Source organism: Caretta caretta, chromosome 4 (assembly GCF_965140235.1).
Source record: "Caretta caretta isolate rCarCar2 chromosome 4, rCarCar1.hap1, whole genome shotgun sequence".
Classification (NCBI taxonomy): Eukaryota; Metazoa; Chordata; order Testudines; family Cheloniidae; genus Caretta; species Caretta caretta.
This window is the reverse complement of record NC_134209.1, coordinates 148,871,522-148,879,167: the sequence shown is the minus strand read 5'-3', so window position 1 is coordinate 148,879,167 and position 7,646 is coordinate 148,871,522. Positions and strand designations below refer to the sequence as shown.

The 7,646-nt window shown below is 48.3% G+C and overlaps 1 long non-coding RNA gene across 1 annotated transcript in view; it reads right to left on the bottom strand.

Annotated features, from left to right (window-relative positions):
* Window positions 1-6,638: 6,638 nt before the first annotated feature.
* Window positions 6,639-7,646, bottom strand: part of LOC142071963 (uncharacterized) — a 39,471-nt gene continuing 38,463 nt past the window's right edge. Inside the window, exon 3 of the long non-coding RNA XR_012668248.1 lies at window positions 6,639-6,695. This is a non-coding gene — a long non-coding RNA (uncharacterized LOC142071963). The remainder of the gene's footprint in view (window positions 6,696-7,646) is intronic.

The window sequence follows — 7,646 nt, the reverse complement described above, 5'->3', positions numbered from 1 at the left end:
CGTTGCACCAGTGTAAGGCCTTGTCTACATGAAAAAGTTGCACTGGTTTAATGTAAATTGGTTTTTAAATAGATGAAGTTAAACTGGTGCAAATCCCTGCGTGCACACCCTTATTTCAAGTATCAGAGGGGTAGCCGTGTTAGTCTGGATCTGTAAAAGCGGCAAGGAGTCCTGTGGACTCTGATAGACTAACAGACGTATTGGAGGATAAGCTTTCGTGGGTGACTACCCACTTCGTCGGAAAGCTTATGCTCCCATACATCTGTTAGTCTATAAGGTACCACAGGACTCTTTGCCACTCTTATTTCAGTTTAAAAGTGGCTTATCTGGAGGTATTTTAAGCAGATACCCAAATCAGTTTAACCGAAACCCAAATGAGCCTGGTTTAATCTGAAATAAGAGTGTCCACACAGCTGTCTCCCTCAGTGGAACCACACTGGTCTAAAAATCATACCTTTAGTTAAAATCTTCTCAAGCCTTACCACATTGCAGGCACCAGACACACTTTTCTGACCTGCCTTCTAACATAAACACAGAGCAGCCAGAACATTTACAAAGAAAATCAGCACCCCACCCCACCCCCACTGAAACAAAACACTCCACTGCACCTATGCAACAGATGTTCCTTGTGTCATTTCATGTGCTAATGGAAGGTGCTTAGATACCATAGCGATGATGGCAGCATAAGGTCCGGAACAGATTAGAATCAGTGCAACTCTGAATGTAGACAAAACCTCAGTTCCACAGGTGTAAACCTAAACAACTTCAACTGACTTCAGTTCAGTTATTTTGGATTTACAGAAGCATAACAGAGGGTAGAATCTGGTCCTTGGTGATTTTTAAAGTCGTAGTTCAGCGCTACACTAGAAACTTTCACCAGGATATAGTTTAGGGGGGTGATTTTCTGTGACATTTCTATCCCAGCAGAAGCCCTAGTGTAGACGCAGTTATAGTGGCAGAAAAGTGCTTTTGTTGCTATTGCTTATTTCACGTGGGGAATTAGTATAAGCATAAGCTGCACTCGGAGAGTTTGCCAGTATTTCTGTACCAGGGCAAGGCTTTTCTAGCGTAGACTGGGCCCTAGCGGAGATCTGGCCTTAAGCAACTGTAAATACTGGCTGGTTTCAGAGGAACAGCCGTGTTAGTCTGTATTCGCAAAAAGAAAAGGAGGACTTGTGGCCCCTTAGAGACTAACCAATTTATTTGAGCATGAGCTTTCGTGAGCTACATCCAATGAAGTGAGCTGTAGCTCACAAAAGCTTATGCTCAAATACATTTGTTAGTCTCTAAGGTGCCACAAGTCCTCCTTTTCTTTTTGTAAATACTGGATCTCTCCACTTGTGTGTGGCTTCCACCATGCAATTGAACACGTAGCAACAGAATAACAATGGGGCCTGGAAAAGCGAGAGGAAGAAGTCACTGGAGCCCAAGCTGAGTATGTAAAGATCGCCCTCTCCATTAGAGTCACAAAATGGTCCATTTTCCAACTGGATAGCTGTAGAGAGTACATGCCTGGGGTCACTGAGGTGGGAGAGGACCTGAAATGCTACAGGATGCTTGACATTATCAAGTGCTAATGAGAACGGCATGTGGCTAAGAAGCTTTCCAGTGCCATTACCGAAAATTAACCTGACAATGCAACCTGAGCAGGGAGTGTCTGAAACTTGGCCTGGTTTGTGTATTCACTGTCTGGGTCTGGAAGGCAGAGAAGGGCAGATAAACAGGCCTTTTGTGCTAGCCAAGCTGCCTGCTTCTTTCACGTTTTCTCTTTGTTCACCTCCATCAAAGCCAAGGGCTAAAATATTGAAGGGCCCAATCCTGCAACTGGATCCCTACAAAGGTGTGGGATCGGAGCCATAATGCCCAACTCCTTCCCAAAGGAGCCCAGTGAACAAGGAATAATGGCTCCGACCCTGCAAGGTGCTAAGCACGGTCAGCTCCCAGGCCCTGTCTATACTAAGGGGATTTCTATAAAGGGCCCACCTTTGCGAACACTAATTCAGCCCCACCAATGCTAACACCTTGTAATCGCAAAATCAGGAAGATCTGCTCGGAGCAGGGCTGGAGGGCAGTGTTAACAATGCCAGTAGCCTCCCAGCACTGGGGCGCCTGACACTGGTGGATCTGAAACAGCCTTAGCCACAACCTGGATGTTTTTAGAAAATCTCCTGCATGCAGAGGGCCCCTGGGACTTAGTTCAGGGCGAGATGAAGGTGCTCCAGGTGGCTCGATGATCGTGTCAAGAACTGCAATTGAATTAGGCAGAGAGTGGGGCCGTTTCCGTCTTCAGTTCCACCCGGGGGAGCATTGCCAAATAGCTGAGGACTCGGCCAACACATCTCTACTGGAGCCGGGCCCCGATCCTGAAATGGTTTACGCTGCATGTCGACTTCACGTCGCCCTCTGGGAACTGACCCACTGGCTTCCACGGCACCACTCGCAGAGCATCCCGCCAAGTCTTCTGCACTACTAACACATCCCAGCTCTCCGAGCACTATCATGCTTAGGGCCGCATCCAAAGCCTATGGGAGTCTGTCCAGTGATCCTGAGTCAGGCCCTAAGTCAGTGAAACCAGGCTTTGGCTATCTGCAGCTACTACCGCTCCCTCTGGCCACAGGGAAGCAACGGGTGGGACTTCTGTGTGTGCATCAGGTCCAATGCAAGCAAAGTAGAAAATCTGCTGAGCTACAAAGCAATTTGATCCCCCAGATCTTAGGGAAACCACCCCCCTGTATGCAAGAAATTCCCTGCAGAACCACATCCCCTCTCACATAGTATTATTTGTATTACAGTAGCATCTAAAAGTCCCAATCAGGCTCAAGACCCAGTCGCGCTGGGTGCTGTACAAGTGCAAAGTAAGAGAGAGATGGTAAGCTCTTGAGGGCAGAGACTAACTAGAGAAATAGAGGGGGGAACTGAGGCACAGCGAGAGGGAGTGATATGCCCAAGGTAACAAAGAGGGAGCGTATAGCAGAGTTAAGGAGTACTTGTGGCACCTTAGAGACTAACCAATTTATTTGAGCATGAGCTTTCGTGAGCTACAGCTCACTTCATCGGATGCATACCATGGAAACTGCAGAAGACATTATATACACACAGAGATGTCTCTGTGTGTATATAATGATCTGGGGTGGGGTAGGGATGTGGGGTGGGGAGGGTGCCTTTGCCTCCGCCTCCTACCCTCTCCATCCCCCAGCATGATTATATTGCGTTATTTTGACAAATAAAAATGCAAAATTTTGCAGAATTTTAAAATCTTGTGCGCAGAATTTTTAATTTTTTGGCGCAGAATTTCCCCAGGAGTAATAGCACCCTAGTGTGGACACTGCCTATGCTCACAGAGCTTCTGCTGACACAGTGTCACCAATTCCCTGAACCACACTAGCTATGCTGACAGAAGCACTCTTCTTTCGGCCTAGCTGCATCTACACTGAGGCTAGGCCTATACTTCAAATGCTACAGCGGAATAACTGTGTTGCCGTGGCACTTCAGTGTAGACACTCACTACAGCAACAGGAGGGCTTCTCCTGTCCCTGTGATCCACCTCTCCAGAGGGCAGTAGCTAGGTCAATGAAAGAAGTCCTCTGTCATCTTAGCACGATCTACACCAGGGGTGAGGTCAGCATAGCTATGTCTTTCAGGGTGTGGATTTTTCACACCCCTGCAGCATAGCTGTGCTGATGTAGACCATCCCTTAGGTTCTGGCAGTATCTCTATCACATAGGGGGTGTGAATTTCTCACACTCCTAGCTGACCTGGCTATGGCAGCAGGGCCTGCTAGTGCAAACCAGACCTTGGTGAAATTCTCTAGCCTGTGTTCTTCGGGAGATCATATTTGATGATCATGATGGTTTCCTCCGGTCTTAAAATTTATGAATCTCCTGAGACCCAGCCCAGTGTCTTTAGCCCACAACCATCCTTCCTCTCACAGCTCCAACAGCAAATGGTTTGTTGTGGGCGACCAATGCAAGCTAAGAGAGATGGTACACAGACTCTGCCATTGGGCTAGGAGATGTGAACGACAAAGAGAAACTCTGCTTAAATGCCTAAAAACCATGGGTCCAAAGATCTCTCACTCTTGAAGATGCAGCTGGAGCCCGGGGTCTGAAACCCAACCAGGTGGGAGGGTCTCATAGTGCGGGATCCAACCTGAGCTCTAATGGCTACTCTGCTATTTTTAGCCCCGTAGCCTGAGCCCCAATGAATTGACCCAGGCTCTGAGACTCAGTGCTGGGGGTTTTTCTTTGCAGTGTAGATGTACTGGAAGGGAGCTGGGCACTCAGCTCCCATTGAAAAATCTCCTATTATGAAGATATAAAATGGCTTGAATATTATCGGGCCATCGGTTTTCCAATACTGCTAACCCCAAGCATTCAAATATCATGTGTCTGGCCTCAAAAAGTCCTGAGATTGGCTTAAAAAAATCACGAGATTTACAAAAAAAATAATAATAGATTGTGGGGGTGGTTTATTTGCCTTCCGCTTTCTGAGCCTTTAGGAGGTACTCGGGTCATGTTTTCAAGTTTTTCCCTGCAACCACAAGGGCTAGAAACTTACTCTGTTTTTAACGAAACCTGGGATTCTCACTTCATCACATGACTCCAGGAGCTGGGGCTTTAAGCACAACTATCAAACGCTGTTAGGATGACCAGACAGCAAATATGAAAAATCAGGACGGGGGTGGGGGGTAATAGAAGCCTATATAAGAAAAAGACCCAAGAATCGAGACTGTCCCTATAAAATCGGGACATCTGGTCACCCTAAACGCCGTGAAACTTGCAGAAAAATTGTGACTTTTGGCAACACGTTGAGAGGAAGGGTGCTCTAGTTGGTTAAGCTAAGGGACAAGGAGGCAGTAAATAAATCTGTGCTGACCTGACAGCTTTGGCTCTTGTTTGGTGTGTGACCTTGGGAAAGTCAAGCTTAACTTCTTTGTGCCTCCATTCCCCTTTTGTAAATCGAGGACAAAAGTGCCTTCCACGCCTTCGCTGCTGTTGTGAGGCGCTCAGACACAGGGAGGGTCTGACTCTCTCTTTTCCCTGATGGCAGTCCCAAGCGGCTGTAAAATGCTACCAGACCAGAACGAAAGCATGGCTCCCTCACTTAGCACTAGTGGGCACGGCCATGGAGAATCAGGCCCACTGATTCCAGTGGGGAGTGCCGACAGGAAGGAATGGCCCATTATTATTTATCACAGGCACTTTCATTTGTCCTTTCAAACGCTTAATCCGTTTTAGAGATGGCAACTTGACGCGTACAATGGAGCATACTGCAGCGATTCAAACGGGCGCAGCACGGAACTCATGGCCCAGGGGATGGGGGAGAAACCAAGGAGGCTTTAAACCACCTCAATAGTCTCCCAAGCCTAGGTTGCTTCAGGGCCTGGAGAGACCCCTGGCATAATGCAGATAGCCCTAAGGGCCTGTCTGAATTATAGCAGCCTCGTGGGACTGCCCTATGGGTGGAAGACGAAGAGCTGCCCGGAATCTCTGTCGCGCTATATGCTATGGCCCGGCCCCCAACACGCCCCCTCCCCAGCCCCTTGCAAGCCCCCTAAACGGGGTCCTTGGGAGGTAGCCGTAGGCTGTCCTCCGCAGTACCTGTTCTCCCTCCCGGCTGCAACCAAAGCTTTTATGGCCCCTTTATGCCCTGTGCAACAGAAAGGGGCCAGAACGGGAGTGAGGACGTTTGTATTGGCTTTAAATAACAATCAATAGCAAGGAGCCCCCAGCCCTCGCGGCCTAGCAGAGAGCAGTTCGGTCAGGTTACAGTACCAGCCCGACCCCGCAGAGCGCTTCGGCCCACGCGCAGTGGGAAATCCCAGCCCAGCACTACACACCTGCTGAACTTTACACACCAGAACCCGATCCAAATTCCATTGAAGGCAGCGGGATTGCGGCCGCCTGTGAAGGTCAGCGTGCCGACGCTCGCAGGATCGGGCCCTCGGGGAGTAGCAGATCCGAAGGAAATCAGGGTTCCCACAAAAATCTCATCCCAGGAAAATGGCGAAATGTAACTCGACATATTTTTTTTTTGGAAAGAAAAGTATTCATCCGCCCGACTTTGTAGCAGTGAAAATCAAGCCCGGTGGGTGAAAATCTTGGTTCCCCTGAAGCAATGGCAAAATTCCCGTTGATTTCAGCGGGGCCAGGGTTTCCCCCTGGGGACTTCAGTCTCAGTGAGAATTTTGCTATTGTCTTCAGTGGGGCCCAGATCAAACCCTTTGTGGCCAATTGACACCGCTCTTTACCACCCTACTGACATTAAACCAGACTTCCATAGATGTAGCACCCCACTAGCTGGCACACGACAATTCCCACAGCATCCACAACTCAGGCCCTGGCACATACCTAGGGTGTGACAGGATGATGCACGGGGTGAGCAATACCCCTTTAGAGAGACCTTGCCGGGGGCGGGGGTGTGTGTGCAATTTAGGCAAAAATGCAGATTTTTGTAAACTAAAAAAGATGGGATTGGAGTACAAGCAAAAGTTAGAAATAAGCTTGGATCAATATTAGAAATACTGAACTGGAATAATGCTCGATAGAGGATCAAACCTGCATATAAATGTTTTCACTGCGTTACCAGCAAATTACATGAAATCTGATTTCCAGCTTACCTTGGCACCCAGACAAGGCAGCACTGGACAAGTACATGGGAATCAGAAGGTGAAACTGACTTTGCCTCGCTCTTCACTGCAGAACAAAACAAAACAAAGGTGTGGGAGGGTTACAGTGGGATAACTCACATGCTTTAGCTAGCCCGCTGCAGAAGTGCTGGAATGAGGGGTGCTGCAGCACCCCTTGGTTCAAAGTGGTTTCCATTATATACAGGGCTTACAGTTTGGTTCTATGGCTCTCAGCACCCCCACTATACACATTCTTCCAAACCCCCGTCCTGCTGTGAAATTGTACCTGTATTTTTTTCTGCAAGGTAGCTAGGGCGAGGTCAGTATTATGTCCCTGTCCATGGTTGACCTTGCCTAGGCTGCTGCTGGGCTGAGAAGCCAGCCTGTCATGCTAACCCAGTATTGTCCCATTGTTTCCTTGAGCTCCCTGGTCGGTCTGTCTGTATCCATCTGTTATTGTTCGTCTTAAGTTATCTGAAAAGGTTCAGAGGAAGGCAACAAAGATGATCAAGAGTATGGAACGGCTTCCAGAGGAGGAGAGGCTGAAAAGGTTAGGGCTGTTCATCTTAGAAAAGAGACAGCTAAGGGGGGATACGACAGAGGTCTCTATAAGATCATGAGTGGTGTGGAGAGATTGAATAGAGAAGTTTTACTCTTTCACACCGTACAAAAACCAGGCGTCACCCGATGAAATTAATAGGCAGCAAGTTGAATACAAAGAAGAGGAAGTACTTCGTCACACAGTGCATAACTAACCTGTGGAACTCATTGCCAGGGGATGTTGTGAAGGCTATAATGGGGTTCAAAACAGAACTGGATAAGTTCACAGCGGATAGGTCCATCACTGGCTATTAGCTGAGATGGTCAGGGATGCAACCCCATGCTCCGGGTGTCCCTAGACCTCTGACTACCAGCCGTTGGGAGTGGAGGACGGGGTGGATCACTTCATAATCCGATGAAGTGAGCTGTAGCTCACGAAAGCTTATGCTCAAATAAATTGGTTAGTCTCTAAGGTGCC